This window comes from Hyperolius riggenbachi, chromosome 6 (assembly GCF_040937935.1).
Source record: "Hyperolius riggenbachi isolate aHypRig1 chromosome 6, aHypRig1.pri, whole genome shotgun sequence".
Lineage (NCBI taxonomy): Eukaryota > Metazoa > Chordata > Amphibia > Anura > Hyperoliidae > Hyperolius > Hyperolius riggenbachi.
This window is the reverse complement of record NC_090651.1, coordinates 190,484,338-190,501,832: the sequence shown is the minus strand read 5'-3', so window position 1 is coordinate 190,501,832 and position 17,495 is coordinate 190,484,338. Positions and strand designations below refer to the sequence as shown.

At 45.3% G+C, this 17,495-nt stretch overlaps 1 protein-coding gene across 2 annotated transcripts in view; it reads left to right on the top strand.

Annotated features, from left to right (window-relative positions):
• Nucleotides 1-1,429: 1,429 nt before the first annotated feature.
• The window catches only part of GSG1 (germ cell associated 1), a 987,297-nt gene continuing 971,231 nt past the window's right edge, over nucleotides 1,430-17,495 (top strand). The window contains exon 1 of one of the 2 annotated variants that reach the window (XM_068240243.1): nucleotides 1,430-1,491. The gene's annotated coding sequence lies outside the window, so the exon portion shown is untranslated. Of the gene's footprint in view, nucleotides 1,492-8,319; nucleotides 8,385-17,495 lie in introns of those variants that run through there. The other variant, XM_068240244.1, reaches the window with a different exon arrangement.

Sequence of the window (17,495 nt, the reverse complement as noted above, 5' to 3'; positions counted from 1 at the left end):
TTGTCTCGTCGGTCCACAAGGTATTTTCCCAAATGTCTTGGCAATCATTGAGATGTTTTTTAGCAAAGTTGAGATGAGCCTTAATGTTCTTTTTGCTTAAAAGTGGTTTGCGCCTTGGATTTCTTCCATGCAGACCGTTTTTGCCCAGTCTCGTTCTTATGGTGGAGTCGTGAACACTGACCTTAATTGAGGCAAGTGAGGCCTGCAGTTCTTTAGATGTTGTCCTGGGGTCTTTTGTGGCCTATTGGATGAGTTTTCTCTGCGCTCTTGGGGTAATTTTGGTCGGCCGGCCACTCCTGGGAAGGTTCATCACTGTTCCATGTGTTTGCCATTTGTGGATAATGGCTCTCACTGTAGTTTGCTGGAGTCCCAAAGCTTTAGAAATGGCTTTCTAACCTTTACCAGACTGACAGATTTCAATTACAGTACTTTTGTTCTCATTTGTTCCTGAATTTCTTTGGATCTTGGCATGATGTCTAGCTTTTGTGGTGCTTTTGGTCTACTTCTCTGTGTCAGATAGCTCCTATTTAAGTGATTTCTTGATTGAAACAGGTGTGGCAGTAATCAGGCCTGGGGGTGACTACAGAAATTGAACTCAGGTGTAATAAACCACCTTTAAGTTATTTTTTAACAAGGGGGGGCAATCACTTTTTCACACAGGGCCATGTAGATTTGGAGGTTTTTTTTCTCACTAAATAATAAAAACCATCATTTAAAACTGCATTTTGTGTTCAATTAGGTTAACTTTGACTAATAGTTAACGGTTTTGATGAGCAGAAACATTTAAGTGTGACAAACATGCAAAAGAATAAGAATTCAGGAAGGGGGCAAATAGTTTTTCACACCACTGTATATATGTGTATATGTGTGTGCATTTTGATACACAACACACATATCGTTATTTATTGCCACAAGCATATTTATTGCCACAAGCATCTTAGCAGAAACATATAATCAGCAAACTTAAAGGCACAGCTAGATAATTGATTCTAGGATATAAAGCATATACTTTTACATAGAAAATGTATTTATGGATGTAATCTACTGTCCGCAATGTATAGTGCAGCCTGTGACTGACTGAATATAAGGCGCTATTAATTGGCCACTGACAGCAGTATGTCTGTCTCCTTTTGTGACAGCTATGTCTTCCTTTGTGACAGCTAGAGTCTCCACTTAAGCAATTTATTTGAACATATGTGCAATCTTGCCAGTCGGTCACAGACTGGTACTATATTTTATTATTATTTTATTAATATATTATATTATTATTTTATTAGCATAGTATATTATTTTAACTTATAGTATATTGCTTATTTGATGTATTTTATATGTGTGTGTGTGTGTATATATATATATGGAGCACTGAGCGCCTCTCGTTGATATCTGTAGGCACTTTATTTGGCCTGAGGAAGTGGGCTTGGTCCCACGAAACGCGTTCTGTGCTAAATCTCCAATTAAACTTCCTTATTAAAGTGAGTTGTCGTCTGTGAGGTAAGCCACCTCATTTTTGTTATTTTATTGATTTTAGAGTATTTTATAGAAATTGGGCGCCTCTTTACCACTTCTCTGCTATATCCCCCCCCCCCCCACTTGCCTGGGTGGGGAACCTTACGCACCTAAACCAAGGTGGGATCCCACCACCCACTGGCATAGGGCTCGGGGTCGCCGTGGCGACCGGGCCCGCCTCCTGAAGAGGCAGGGGAGGGGCCCGGGGGCTGTGTGTTGGAGGACCCGGGCCCCCCCCGCTCTAGTCACCGCTGCGGCCGCTTCCTACCTCCCTCCCTCCCTCTAGCTGTCAGACCTCGATCAGGCGGTGCCGCGGCGACCAATAGTGCGGGCACTAGGACCCAGTGCCCGCACTGATATGCGGAAGTGACATCACTTCCGCATATAGAGCGGGTGTGTCCGGCGCGCTCTTACTGGTCGGGTCGCCCGCTGATCGAGGTCTGACGCTGCAAGGTAAGGAGGAAGCGGCAGCGGCTGGGGTCCCTGTCACTCACTAGCTAAAGGGGCTCACTGTCACTCACTGCCTAATGGGGCTCACTGCCTAATGGGGCTCCCTAGCGCTCACTGCCTAATGGGGTTCCCTGTCACTCACTGCCTAATGGGGCTCCCTGTCGCTCACTGCCTAATGGGGCTCCCTGACGCTCACTGCCTAATGGGGCTCCCTGTCACTCACTGCCTAAAGGGGCTCCCTGTCACTCACTAGCTAAAGGGGCTCCCTGTCACACTCACTGGCTAAAGGGACTCCCTGTCACTCACTGGCTAAAGGGGCTCCCTGTCACTCACTAGCTAAAGGGGCTCCCTGTCACTCACTAGCTAAAGGGGCTCCCTGTCACTCACTAGCTAAAGGGGCTCCCTGTCACTCACTAGCTAAAGGGGCTCCCTGTCACTCACTAGCTAAAGGGGCTCCCTGTCACTCACTGCCTAATGGGGCTCCCTGTCACTCACTAGCTAAAGGGGCTCCCTGTCACTCACTAGCTAAAGGGGCTCCCTGTCACTCACTGCCTAATGGGGCTCCCTGTCACTCACTAGCTAAAGGGGCTCCCTATCACTCACTAGCTAAAGGGGCTCCCTATCACTCACTAGCTAAAGGGGCTCCCTGTCACTAGCTAAAGGGGCTCCCTTTCACTCACTAGCTAAAGGGGCTCCCTGTCACTCACTGCCTAATGGGGCTCCCTGTCACTCACTGCCTAATGGGGCTCCCTGTCACTCACTGGCTAAAGGGGCTCCCTGTCACTCACTGGCTAAAGGGGCTCCCTGTCACTCACTGGCTAAAGGGGCTCCCTGTCACTCACTGGCTAAAGGGGCTCCCTGTCACTCACTGGCTAATGGGGCTCCCTGTCACTCACTGGCTAATGGGGCTCCCTGTCACTCGCTGCCTAATGAGGCTCCCTGTCACTCGCTGCCTAATGGGGCTCCCTGTCACTCGCTGCCTAATGGGGCTCCCTGTCACTCGCTGCCTAATGGGGCTCCCTGTCACTCACTAGCTAAAGGGGCTCCCTGTCACTCACTGGCTAAAGGGGCTCCCTGTCACTCACTGGCTAAAGGGGCTCCCTATCACTCACTAGCTAAAGGGGCTCCCTGTCACTCACTGCCTAAAGGGGCTCCCTTTCACTCACTGCCTAAAGGGGCTCCCTGTCACTCAATGCCCTTAAGGGGCTCCCTGTCACTCACTGCCTAAAGGGACTCCCTGTCACTCACTGCCTAAAGGGGCTCCCTGCCACTCACTGCCTAAAGGGGCTCCCTGCCACTCACTGCCTAAAGGGGCTCCCTGTCACTCACTGCCTAAAGGGGCTCCCTGTCACTCACTGCCTAAAGGGGCCCTGTCACTCACTGCCTAAAGGGGCTCCCTGTCACTCACTGCGTAAAGGGGCTCCCTGTCACTCACTGCCTAAAGGGGCTCCCTGTCACTCACTGCCTAAAGGGGCTCCCTGTCACTCACTGCCTAAAGGGGCTCCCTATCACTCACTGCCTAAAGGGGCTCCCTGTCACTCACTGCGTAAAGGGGCTCCCTGTCACTCACTGCCTAAAGGGGCTCCCTGTCACTCACTGGCTAAAGGGGCTCCCTGTCACTCACTGGCTAAAGGGGCTCCCTGTCACTCACTGGCTAATGGGGCTCCCTGTCACTCACTGGCTAATGGGGCTCCCTGTCACTCGCTGCCTAATGAGGCTCCCTGTCACTCGCTGCCTAATGGGGCTCCCTGTCACTCGCTGCCTAATGGGGCTCCCTGTCACTCGCTGCCTAATGGGGCTCCCTGTCACTCACTAGCTAAAGGGGCTCCCTGTCACTCACTGGCTAAAGGGGCTCCCTGTCACTCACTGGCTAAAGGGGCTCCCTATCACTCACTAGCTAAAGGGGCTCCCTGTCACTCACTGCCTAAAGGGGCTCCCTTTCACTCACTGCCTAAAGGGGCTCCCTGTCACTCAATGCCCTTAAGGGGCTCCCTGTCACTCACTGCCTAAAGGGACTCCCTGTCACTCACTGCCTAAAGGGGCTCCCTGCCACTCACTGCCTAAAGGGGCTCCCTGCCACTCACTGCCTAAAGGGGCTCCCTGTCACTCACTGCCTAAAGGGGCTCCCTGTCACTCACTGCCTAAAGGGGCCCTGTCACTCACTGCCTAAAGGGGCTCCCTGTCACTCACTGCGTAAAGGGGCTCCCTGTCACTCACTGCCTAAAGGGGCTCCCTGTCACTCACTGCCTAAAGGGGCTCCCTGTCACTCACTGCCTAAAGGGGCTCCCTGTCACTCACTGCCTAAAGGGGCTCCCTGTCACTCACTGCCTAAAGGGCTTATTATGTGCATTTACTGGTGAAAAGCTGTCTCTCATTATGTGCATTTACTGGGGAAAAGCTGTCTCTCATTATGTGCATTTACTGGGGAATAGCGGTTTCTTATTATGTGCATTTACTGGTGAAAAGCGGTCTCTTATTATGTGCATTTACTGGGGAAAAGCGGTCTCTTATTATGTGCATTTACTGGGGAAAAGCTGTTGCTTATTATGTGCTTTTACTGATGAAAGGCTGTCTGTCATTACGTGCATTTACTGGTGAAACGGTGTCTCTTATGTGCATTTAGTGGAGAAATTTTGTCAGGAAAAATAATCTTTGTCAGTAAATTTTTAGGTATTTGTCAGTAAAAAATAACATGAAAGGTTGGCAACACTTGCAGGCTGCGCAGCGCAACAGGAAAGATACATGCAGCCCACCTCACGCTTGGGCTTGGCGGGGGGAGGAGCCGACGACAGCGAGCGAGAGTAGGGTGGCCGCAGGCAGCCATAAATACGCAGTGTGTGACTGCGTCGCACTTGCAGAACCTCTCAGCCTGCGTCAGTCCAGAGACTAGCAGACTCGCAGGCAGCCAAAGCCAGCCAGGAGCAAGCCAATGGAAGAGGGGTAGGAATGGGGTATCACATGCATGCGTAAAGAGGTGGAAGGTGTGGGTGTGATTAGGCAGGACATGGGTGTGGTTATGTGGTTGGGCGCGGTTAATTTAACCACTCCCATAGGCGCCAGAGAAAATCTTGCACCCAGGTGCCAGGCACCCCAGGCTCACCCCTGATTGCCTGGGTATGTTTGTTGTGTTGGTCCTATAATCTGTCCAGGGAATTTATGCTTTATAATGTAGCATTTTATTGCAGTGTTTTTAGTATTCTGGAGTGGTTAAGCACTTGTATTATTATCCTATTTAAGTGTGAAGTTTAATTAGGCATGTTTGTATAATACAAATTGGTATTACCAGTCAGCTTTGTGACCCAGTGCTAAGGTGTGTGTGTGTGTGTGTGTCAGTCAGCAGCAGTGTGTGTGTGTATATATATGTGCGTGTTGGCAGCAAAGTTTTTAAACGTAAGTGTGAGCCGGGCCTTATGCTGGGAATACACGGGTTGATTCTGGGGCTCGATTCTGCGCCCAATCGTTTTTGCCACTCAAATCTGTGGGCTATTCTCTTATTTTTCGCTTGTTTTTCTTATCTTTTTCCATTGTCCCCAGTGCATAATCGAGCGGCAAAATGATTGGACGTGTCGGAAATTATCTATCGAGCCATCTTATCAGCTCAGAATCGAGCCGTGTATTCCCAGCACTAGGTTCGGGCTGATCTCTGCTAGTTTCAATGTGTACAGTATAAACTGTTATTCTGTTCCTGTACTGCTAGTAAACTAGCGGCAGTGTGTGCTGATCTCTGCTACCTCCAGCGTATACAGTATAAGCTGTTACACAGAGTAACAGCTTATACTGTATACGCTGGAGGTAGCAGAGATCAGCACACACTGCCGCTAGTTTACTAGCAGTACAGGAACAGAATAACAGTTTAACTGTCTGTACTGATAGTAAACTAGCTGAAATGTGCTGATCTCTGCTGCCTCCAGCATGTACAGTATAAGCTGTTACTCTGTGCCTGTACTGATGGTAAACTAACTGCAGCGTGTGGTGATCTCTGCTACCTCCAGTATGTACAGTATAAGCTGTTACTCTGTGCCTGTACTGATAGCAAACTAGCTGCAGCGTGTGCTGATCCCTGCTACCTCCAGTATGTACAGTATAAGCTGTTACTCTGTGCCTGTACTGATAGTAAACTAGCTGCAGCGTGTGCTAATCCCTGCTACCTCCAGTATGTACAGTATAAGCTATTACTCTGTGCCTGTACTGATAGTAAACTAGCTGCAATGTGCTGATCTCTGCTGCCTCCAGCATGTATAGTATAAGCTGTCACTCTGTGCCTGTACTGATAGTAAACTAGCTGCAGTGTGTACTCATCTCTTCTACCTCCAGTATGTACAGTATAAGCTGTTACTCTGTGCCTGTACTGATTGAAAACTAGCTGCAGTGTTTGCTGATCTGTTACCTCCTGTATAAGGTGTTGCTCTGTGCCTGTACTGACAGTAAACTAGCTGCAGTGTGTGCTAATCCCTGCTACCTCCAGTATGTACAGTATAAGGTGTTGATCTGTGCCTGTACTGATTGAAAACTAGCTGCAGTGTGTGCTGATCTGTTACCTTCAGTATGTACAGTATAAGGTGTTGCTCTGTGCCTGTACTGATTGTAAACCAGCTGTATTGTATGTACAGTATTAGCTGTAAAGCCTGGTACACACATACAATTTTGAATAGCCAATTTTACTACTTCTAGGTATTATGAGAGCCCAGCTCTGTTAACAGTGTTCAAAATCTCTTGGCCCTCATACTACATGCAGTGGTAAAATTGGTCAGTGATTGACCAATCAAAACTGAATGTGTGTATGCATCTTTATTCTATGCCTATTCTGATAGTAATCTATCTAATTAAAGGCATCTTGCTACTGATTGCCCTATTTCCTCTGGGTGCTGCGTATGTCTGCAAATTGAACGTGGCACCCATGCTGCTGCAAAGCTGAATTGATATAGCCATGCCATGCACAGCTATAGGGATTCAGATATGTGTGTGCATCGGGTGTTGCCGGGGGGGGGGGGGGGGGGGGCACATCCAGATTCCGCATCGGGGCCCAGAGGTTTGTAGCTACGCCACTGCCACCACCTGTGGTAATCAAGGTACGCAGGATCTTTTTACTAAGAGAGCGACCAGACCCAGGATTGCTGGTATACCTGAGTGGAGTCAGGTTTAAACACTCCACTTGCTTGAAGCGGTCGGTTGCCCCGTGTGCAACCCACCTTTGTGAGTACCCCTTTTTCAGAAGTTTTTTTGAACACCTATTTATTGAAACATACTGCACCATTTGGGCTCCCGTTGTCTTTGTGTTTTTCCCCTCTAGTACTGTATAACCTCCCCATTGAAGTATATTGCGGTTTGCAAAAGTTCGTGCCAACCGAAACTTTCGTGGAAATTCGCGAACCCGGTTCGCGAACCGAAAATTGGAGGTTCGGGCCATCTCTACCTCTAATCACAGGTTTGTGTGCTTCTCAAATTGTCAGTTTGGAGGTATCAGAATTAGCCTGGTCTGCAAAAAAGGTTTCCAGATCAGATGAAATTTTAGTCAGCCTAGTCTTATCTGAGAGTAAGTATGGGTTGAGTCTCCAACACCATGTCTTATTTACTCTTTCAGAGAATTGCAGTATTAGAGAAATGGGAGAGTGATCCGAAATGGTCTTGGTTCCTATAAAGGAACTAGAAACAAATGTCAAGTCTCTTTGTTCAACAAAAAAGTAATCTATGTGGGAGTATTTCTAATGTAGAGGGGAGAAAAAGGTGAAATCCTTTTCCTTGGGATGCAGTATCCACCAGGGATCCATGAGTGTAAGTTTTTGTAGACTGGATCTAATACATTTTAAGGCTCTATAGGAGATGGTAGAAGTCCCATTTGAGCAATCTGTTAATGGTTGAAGTGGAATGTTGAAGTCCCCTCCTAAGATAAGTATACCTGAGGAGAAATTTGACAATTTGTGTGTGAGTGGTGGCAATGAATGAAGGCTGTTGTCTGTTTGTGGCGTAAACAGTGGCTAGTGTGAGAACTCTATGATCGACTTTGCCCCTCACAAACAAGAATCTTCCTTCAGAGTCACTAAGGGTTTCCTCTATAATACATTGAACATTTCTATGGATGAATATAGAAACACCTTTTGTTTTAGTGGAAGGTGAAGTGGCAAGATATGCAAGTGAGTAATTTTTGTCAAAGTAGTTTGGTATATGGTTTGCTCAAAATGTGTCTCCTGTAGAAATGCAAATTGGGCTTTTTCTTTTTTGAGAAAGTTAAAGACCAATGTTCTTTTGTTTGGGGTGTTTAAGCCATTGACATTGAGAGATAAAAATTTCCAGGATAACTGGAATTGGTTTGTACTGGTAGCAATGTTACTCATCAATGCAAAATTTACCTCTAATCTTGTAGAACAGATAGAGAGAGAGGCGGGTGAGAGAGAGAACAATAGATGAAGAAGGAGAAAGATTGATACAAGGTAAGACATGGATGAGAGGTGAAGCAAGGGGGGTATTCTGAGGACCTGAGTCGGTGGTTTATATTAGTTGATGAAGTCACGTATGGTTTGTGGGGTCTCACAAGATAAAGGACAATAGCCAAAAAGAGCATGTGAGAGTATGATAAACACCAGAGAGCTAGAAAAAAAAAAAGTCCTACATAAGTGTGGCTTAAAAAGACACTCAATAGTGGGAAAAGTGTTCAGTGTCTATAGAGAAAACACTGTGTGGGGGCTGGACAACGACCAACCTGACTGCCGATCTCTAGAATGTAACCAGTCTATATGCCTGAGAAGCAGATAGATTAACCACTTCACAACTGAGGGGTTTTCCCCTTAAAAACCAGAGCATTTTTCACTCCTCCCAGGCAGTCATCATTCATTTATTTATTAGGCAATATGATTGGTTATTGGGGACTGGGGTCCCCAAAACCAATCATTGGACTGTGGAGCTGGTGTGCACGTGCGTGCGCGCGGCGCGGGGGCGCGCGATCGCGCGCTGCACCTTTGTTTACATCTTTTGTTATGAATGAAGACTGCCTCAAGCAGAGGCAGTCTCCATTCATTTATTTGTCATGTGGTATGATTGGTTATTGGGGACTGGGGTCCCCAATAACCAATCATTGGACTGCAGGGGCTGTGCGGGTGGGTGTGTGCACGCGCGATCACGTGATCGCGCGCACACGGACACAATAACAATGTGCCGGCGGTTTGTTATGAAGACTGCTTCTCTTTGAAGCAGCCTTCATACATCAATCGGGGACTCTAATTGGATTTAGGAACACTCGTTCCTAATGTCCAATTAGTCAACTGCTGTGCGGGCTGGCTAGAGTGTGCGAGCGTGTTGCCCCGCCCACTCCCGGCATGTAAACAGAAACATACGCCTTTCTCCGTCCCTGGGGGAGAAGCAGTGCGCAGAGGGACGGAGAAATTTAGCACTGCGGAGGTAAAGTGGTTAAAGAAAAACACAATAACTGTGATAAACCAGAGAGTGTGGGGTTTATCACCCGCCATTAAATAATTGAAATTACTATACAGCCAAATCTTGCTTTTGAGGAGCTTATTAAGTGTCTAGAGAGTAGATGCAAAATTTGGGGTGGGGCCAAAGGTATACCCAGAAGAGTTGTGAAACAATAAGTTCGTAGGTTTCCTCCAAATGATAAAATGGCATAATGTAAACAAAACAACACTCTTACATTTCTTTAAATTAAGGAGTAAATGATGAAGAAAGAGTGGAATTCCTGCAAACTTGACCGAACTAAAATGATCAGCCGGTTTCCAAGAAGTCACCTCCATAGTATGTTTACTGGAACAATAAAAGATATTTGGTTTGGAGTATTACATCCCATCTCTATTCTCACATTATTCCTCCTCCCTTATCCACATCGACAGAATGACCTACAGTGGGTTGCAAAAGTATTCGACCCTCTTGAAGTTTTCCACATTTTGTCACATTACTGCCACAAACATGAATCAATTTTATTGAAATTCCACATAAAAGACCAACACAACGTGGTGTACACATGAGAAGTGAAACGAAAATCACACATGATTCAAATTTTTTTTTACAAATAAATAACTGCAAAGTGGTGTGTGCATAATTATTTGGCCCCCTTTGATCTGAGTGCAGTCAGTTGCCTATAGACATTGCCTGATGAGTGCTAATGACTAAATAGAGTGCACCTGTGTGTAATCTATTGTCAGTACAAATACAGCTGCTCTGTGAGGACCTCAGAGGTTGTCTAAGAGAATATTGGGAGCAACAACACCGTGAAGTCCAAAGAACACACAAGACAGGTCAGGGATCAAGTTATTGAGAAATTTAAAGCAGGCTTAGGCTGCAAAAAGATTTCCAAAGCCTTGAACATCCCACGGAGCACTGTTCAAGCAATCATTCAGAAATGGAAGGAGTATGGCACAACTGTAAACCTACCAAGACAAGGCCGTCCACCTAAACTCACAGGCTGAACAAGGAGAGCGCTGATCAGAAATGCAGTCAAGAGGCCCATGGTGACTCTGGATGAGCTGCAGAGATCTACAGCTCAGGTGGGAGACTCTGTCCATAGGACAACTATTAGTCATGCACTGTACAAAATTGGCCTTTATGAAAGAGTGACAAGAAGAAAGGCATTGTTAACAGAAAGCATAAGAAGTCCCGTTTGCAGTTTGCCACAAGCTGTGTGGGGGACACAGCAACCATGTGGAAGAAGGTGCTCTGGTCAGATGAGACCAAAATGGAACTTTTTGGCCAAAATGCAAAACACTATGTGTGGCGGAAAACTAACACTGCACATCACTCTGAACACACCATCCCCACTGTCAAATATGGTGGTGGCAGCATCATGCTCGGGGGGTGCATCTCTTCAGCAGGGAGAGGGAATCTGGTCAGAGTTGATGGGAAGATGGATGGAGCCAAATACAGGGCAAACTTGCAAGAAAACCTCTTGGAGACTGCAAAAGACTTAAGACTGGGGCGGAGGTTCACCTTCCAGCAGGACAATAACCCTAAACATAAAGCCAGGGCAACAATGGAATGGTTTAAAACAAAACATATCTAAGTGTTAGAATGGCCCAGTCAAAGTCCAGATCTAAATCCAATTGAGAATCTGTTGCATGATCTGAAAACTGCTGTTCACAAACGCTGTCCATCTAATCTGACTGAGCTGGAGCTGTGTTGCAAAGAAGAATGGGCAAGGATTTCAGTCTCTAGATGTGCAAATCTGGTAGAGACATACCCTAAAAGACTGGCAGCTGTAATTGCAGCAAAAGGTGGTTTTACAAAGTAACAAAAAAGGAACTTCCAAGTTCTCAATCTGCATTTCAAAATTCTATTTGTCAAAAAACACACCCATAATCCCATAAAATCCCGCTTCCCCCCTAAAAATACCTGCCTGGACAAGTAGCGCTCCTCACATACACACCCCAATCACACACAAATGTTTTATCTGGACAGATAAGGTACTATTTGGCTAATGTGGCGTATGAAAAATTCCCATAAATTTCAGCATGGATATTATGAATCCTGATATTCTTAAAGAGTTCAAGCGTACCATATGAAGGACATGTACAGCAATGATATTCACCAATCATATTCCATCGACAGTCCACTGGTAATTTCACATGAACTAATTACTCCAAGCATTTTTTCTTCAACATATAAACATGCATTATGGTAGGTTCCTTTCATCTTTGCCACGCTGCATAGCAGCACTCACCACCTCTGCTGAGTCCTTATATTCCCTCTATTGTCATGGGCTTGTGGAGGGCAGCGTGAGCAGCGGGACGCCGCAGCCACAAGCCCATGACAATAGAGGGAATATAAGGACTCAGCAGAGGTGGTGAGTGCTGCTATGCAGCGTGGCAAAGATTAAAGGAACCTACCATAATGCATGTTTATATGTTGAAGAAAAAATGCTTGGAATAATTAGTTCATGTGGAATTACCAGTGGACTGTCGATGGAATATGATTGGTGAATATCATTGCTGTACATGTCGTTCATATGGTATGCTTGAACTCTTTAAAGAGACTCCGTAACAAAAATTGCATCCTGTTTTTTATCATCCTACAAGTTCCAAAAGCTATTCTAATGTGTTCTGGCTTACTGCAACACTTTCTGCTATCACAGTCTCTGTAATAAATCAATGTATCTTTCCCCTGTCAGACTTGTCGGCCTGTGTTTGGAAGGCTGCCAAGTTCATCAGTGTTGTGGTTCTGCTATGAACTCCCCCTTTCAGGCCCCTCTCTGCACACTGCCTGTGTGATATTTAGATTAGTGCAGCTTCTCTCTGCTCTCTTATCTTTTACAAGCTGGATAAATCGTCCTCTGAGCTGGCTGGGCTTTCACATACTGAGGAAATTCAGACAAGGGCAAAGCTGTTTGCAGGAAGAAAAGAGCAACTTCAGTGCATGAGAGATGCAGGGGGAAAGAAACACACAAATGATCTCTTGAGATTCAAAAGGAAGGGTGTATACAGCCTGCTTGTGTATGGATGTATTTTGTACGTGTGGACATACTGTACATCAACCTACTTCCTGTTTTGGTGGCCATTTTGTTTGTTTATAAGCAAACTTTTTAAAACTGTTTTTAACCACTTTTAATGCGGCGAGGAGCGGCGAAATTGTGTCAGAGGGTAATAGGAGATGTCCCCTAACGCACTGGTATGTTTACTTTTGTGCGATTTTAACAATACAGATTCTCTTTAAGTAGAGTGACCAGACGTCCCGGATTGCCCGGGACACGTCCCGGATTCGGGGTCCGCTGTCCCAGGCTTAATGAGGTCCCGGGAAACGTCCCGCTTTCAGCAGCGGGACGTCCCGGCCTCGGGACTCTGGCCACTCTCTCCTCAATGAACTGGCAGCGGCGTCTATAGACGCCGTGCCAGTTCATTGCCCGCAGCCCCGCTCCAGCCTCCTCTTCCGGTGTCTGTTTCCGACACCAGCAGGCGAGCAGGGCTACGGCAAGATGGCTGCCGGAGCCCTGTACTGGAGACCTATTTGTGTCACTAGTACAGGGCTTCGGGCGCCATCTTGCCGTAGCCCTGTCAGCGCGGGAGACCAGAGCAGGAGGAACAAGACGGTCCCGGGACGGAGCAGCGCGCCAGAGGCCGGACACTTCTGCCAGGTGAGTAAATGCTTTCTTTTCCAGGTGAAATGTTTGCCCGCATTGTTTCTTTTCTGGTGAAATGTTTGCCCGCATTGTTTCTTTTCCAGGTGAAATGTTTGCCCGCATTGTTTCTTTTCCAGGTGAAATGTTTGCCCGCATTGTTTCTTTTCCAGGTGAAATGTTTGCCCGCATTGTTTCTTTTCCAGGTGAAATGTTTGCCCGCATTGTTTCTTTTCCAGGTGAAATGTTTGCCCGCATTGTTTCTTTTCTGGTGAAATGTTTGCCCGCATTGTTTCTTTTCCAGGTGAAATGTTTGCCCGCATTGTTTCTTTTCCAGGTGAAATGTTTGCCCGCATTGTTTCTTTTCCAGGTGAAATGTTTGCCCGCATTGTTTCTTTTCCAGGTGAAATGTTTGCCCGCATTGTTTCTTTTCTGGTGAAATGTTTGCCCGCATTGTTTCTTTTCCAGGTGAAATGTTTGCCCGCATTGTTTCTTTTCCAGGTGAAATGTTTGTCCGCATTGTTTCTTTTCCGGTGAAATGTTTGCCCGCATTGTTTCTTTTCTGGTGAAATATTTGCCCGCATTGTTTCTTTTCTGGTGAAATGTTTGCCCGCATTGTTTCTTTTCTAGTGAAATGTTATTGTTTGCCCGCATTGTTTCTTTTCTGGCGAAATGTTTGCCTGCAGTGCGTTTCTTTTCTGGCGAAATGTTTGCCCGCAGTGCGTTTCTTTTCTGGCGAAATGTTTGCCGCATTGCGTTTCTTTTCTGGTGAAATGTTTGCCCGCATTGCGTTTCTTTTCTGGCGAAATGTTTGCCCGCAGTGCGTTTCTTTTCTGGCGAAATGTTTGCCCGCATTGCGTTTCTTTTCTGGTGAAATGTTTGGCCGCAGTGCGTTTCTTTTCTGGTGAAATGTTTGCCCGCAGTGCGTTTCTTTTCTGGTGAAATGTTTGCCCGCAGTGCGTTTATTTTGTACTGACATGTTGCCCGCATTGCGTTTATTTTGTACTGACATGTTTGCCCGCATTGCGTTTATTGTCTGGTGAAATGTTTGCCCGCATTGCGTTTATTTTGTACTAACATGTTGCCCGCATTGCGTTTATTTTGTACTGACATGTTTGCCCGCATTGCGTTTATTTTCTGGTGAAATGTTTGCCTGCATTGTGTTTATTTTCTGGTGAAATGTTTGCCCGCATTGCGTTTATTTTGTACTGACATGTTTGCCCGCATTGCATTTATTTTATACTGACATGTTGCCTATTGCGTTTATTTTCTGGTGTCCGGGGTAACTGTTACTGCATTTATTATTTAATGGTCATAGATGGCTATGTTTGCTGCTTTGTGGTTACGGTATACTATTAGCATCACACAGTTTCTGCACACCCATGATACAAAGTCTCGTTTGTCCACATCATGGCGTAAACACTGCTTTCTTATGCCTCGCTGTTACATCATTACGTTAGCTCCGCCCATACAATGTCATGGCCACGCCCATTTTTTCGGCGCGGCGCGCCCCCTTCCCCAGTCTTCGCCGCTGCGCGCTCCTCACTCCTTCCCACTTTTCGCCGCCCCCCCCCCACGCCCCCCTCCCCGTCCCAGGTTGGACCCACAAAAATATGGTCACTCTACTTTAAGAAGATCAAGATTCATAATATCCATGCTGAAATTTATGGGAACTTTTCATACGCCACATTAGCCAAATAGTACCTTATCTGGCCAGATAAAACATTTGTGTGTGATTGGGGTGTGTATGCGAGGAGCGCTCCTTGTCCAGGCAGGTATTTTTAGGGGGGAAGCGGGATTTTATGGGATTATGGGTGTGTTTTTTGACAAATAACATTTTGATATGCAGATTGAGAACTTGGAAGTTCCTTTTTTGTTGCAAGTAATTACTATCCAAGGTTCTCCTCGATACTGAGTTACTGCCACATCAATTCTAAGACATGTTCACCAGGAGCATATTTTAAGGTTCTACAAAGTATTGACTCAGGGGGCCAAATAATTATGCACACCCCACTTTGCAGTTATTTATTTGTAAAAAATGGCTGGAATGATGTATGATTTTCGATCCACTTCTCACATGTACACCACTTTAGTTACATAGTTACATAGTTATTTTGGTTGAAAAAAGACATACGTCCATCGAGTTCAACCAGTATAAAGTACAACACCAGCCTGCTCCCTCACATATCCCTGTTGATCCAGAGGAAGGCGAAAAAACCCTTACAAGGCATGGTCCAATTAGCCCCTAAAGGGAAAAATTCCTTCCCGACTCCAGATGGCAATCAGATAAATTCCCTGGATCAACATCATTAGGCATTACCTAGTAATTGTAGCCATGGATGTCTTTCAACGCAAGGAAAGCATCTAAGCCCCCTTTAAATGCAGGTATAGAGTTTGCCATAACGACTTCCTGTGGCAATGCATTCCACATCTTAATCACTCTTACTGTAAAGAACCCTTTCCTAAATAAATGGCTAAAACATTTTTCCTCCATGCGCAGATCATGTCCTCTAGTCCTTTGAGAAGGCCTAGGGACAAAAAGCTCATCCGCCAAGGTATTATATTGCCCTCTGATGTATTTATACATGTTAATTAGATCCCCTCTAAGGCGTCTTTTCTCTAGACTAAATAAACCCAGTTTATCTAACCTTTCTCGATAAGTGAGACCTTCCATCCCACGCATCAATTTTGTTGCTCGTCTCTGCACCTGCTCTAAAACTGCAATATCTTTTTTGTAATGTGGTGCCCAGAACTGAATTCCATATTCCAGATGTGGCCTTACTAGAGAGTTAAACAGGGGCAATATTATGCTAGCATCTCGAGTTTTTATTTCACTTTTAATGCATCCCAAAATTTTGTTAGCTTTAGCTGCAGCTGCTTGGCATTGAGTACGATTATTTAACTTGTTGTCAATGAGTACTCCTAAGTCCTTCTTCAAGTTTGATGTCCCCAACTGTATCCCATTTATTTTGTATGGTGCTAGACCATTAGTACGTCCAAAATGCATGACCTTACATTTGTCAACATTGAATTTCATCTGCCATGTATGTGCCCATATAGCCATCCTATCCAGATCCTGTTGCAATATGACACTATCTTCCTGAGAGTTAATGATTCTGCACAATTTTGTATCATCTGCAAAAATAGCAACATTGCTCACTACTGCATCTACTAGGTCATTAATAAATAAATTGAAGAGCACTGGACCCAGAACAGACCCCTGTGGGACCCCACTGCTAACAGTCTCCCATTTTGAGTATGATCCATTGACCACAACTCTTTGTTTTCTGTCCATTAGCCAGTTCCCTATCCATGAACACAGACTCTTCCCCAGTCCTTGCATCCTCAACTTTTGCACCAGACTTTTGTGGGGAACAGTGTCGAAGGCCTTTGCAAAGTCCAAGTATATCACATCTACAGCATTCCCAATATCCATATTAGCATTCACTACCTCATAAAAGCTGAGCATGTTAGTCAAACAGGACCTGTCTTTAGTAAACCCATGTTGATGCTGAGAAATAAGATTATTTTCTACTATGAAGTCATGTATAGTATCTCTTAGTAACCCCTCAAATAGTTTGCATACAACTGATGTTAAACTTACAGGTCTATAATTTCCTGGATCAGATTTTTTGCCCTTCTTAAATAATGGGAAAACGTGGGCTGTACGCCAATCCACTGGGACTCTGCCAGTTGCAAGAGAGTCACAAAAGATAAGATAAAGGGGTTTATCTATAACTGAACTTAATTCCCTTAGGACCCGAGGATGCATGCCATCCGGGCCAGGTGCCTTGTCTATTTTTAATTTATTTAGTCTTGCCTTCACTTCTTCCTGCGTTAAGTATTTAATATTACAGTTAGAAGATTGAGACTCTTCCGCCTCTGTAGTTTGCAACAGTGCTGTTTCTTTTGTGAAGACAGAAGCAAAGAAAGCATTTAATAACTCTGCCTTACCTTGGTCATCCACCATTGAGTTCCCATCCTCATCCTTTAGGAGTCCTATACAGTCAACCTTTCTTTTTTTAGAGTTAATGTACTTGTAAAACTTTTTTGGGTTAGATTTGATATCCTTAGCGATTTGTTTTTCAGCTTCAATCTTTGCCTGCCTAATTTATTTTTTACAATTTTTATTGCACTCCTTATAATTGCTTAGTGCAGCCTCGGTCCCCTCCTGTTTTAAGACCTTATAGGCATTCTTTTTCCTCTTCATTTTATCTTTAACCTTTCTATTCATCCATAGAGGCCTTTTTTTATTCCTAGACATTTTGTTTCCATATGGGATATACATACTACAGTATTGATTGAGTATAAGTTTAAAAGCTTGCCATTTCCCTTCAGTGTCTTCCCCTTGTAGTACATTATCCCAGTTCACCAAACTTAGTGCCTGCCTAATTTGAGTGAACTTTGCTTTTCTAAAGTTCATAGTTTTAGTGGTCCCGCTGCCCCGTGGCCTATCAGTCACCAGCTCAAACGTTATCATGTTGTGATC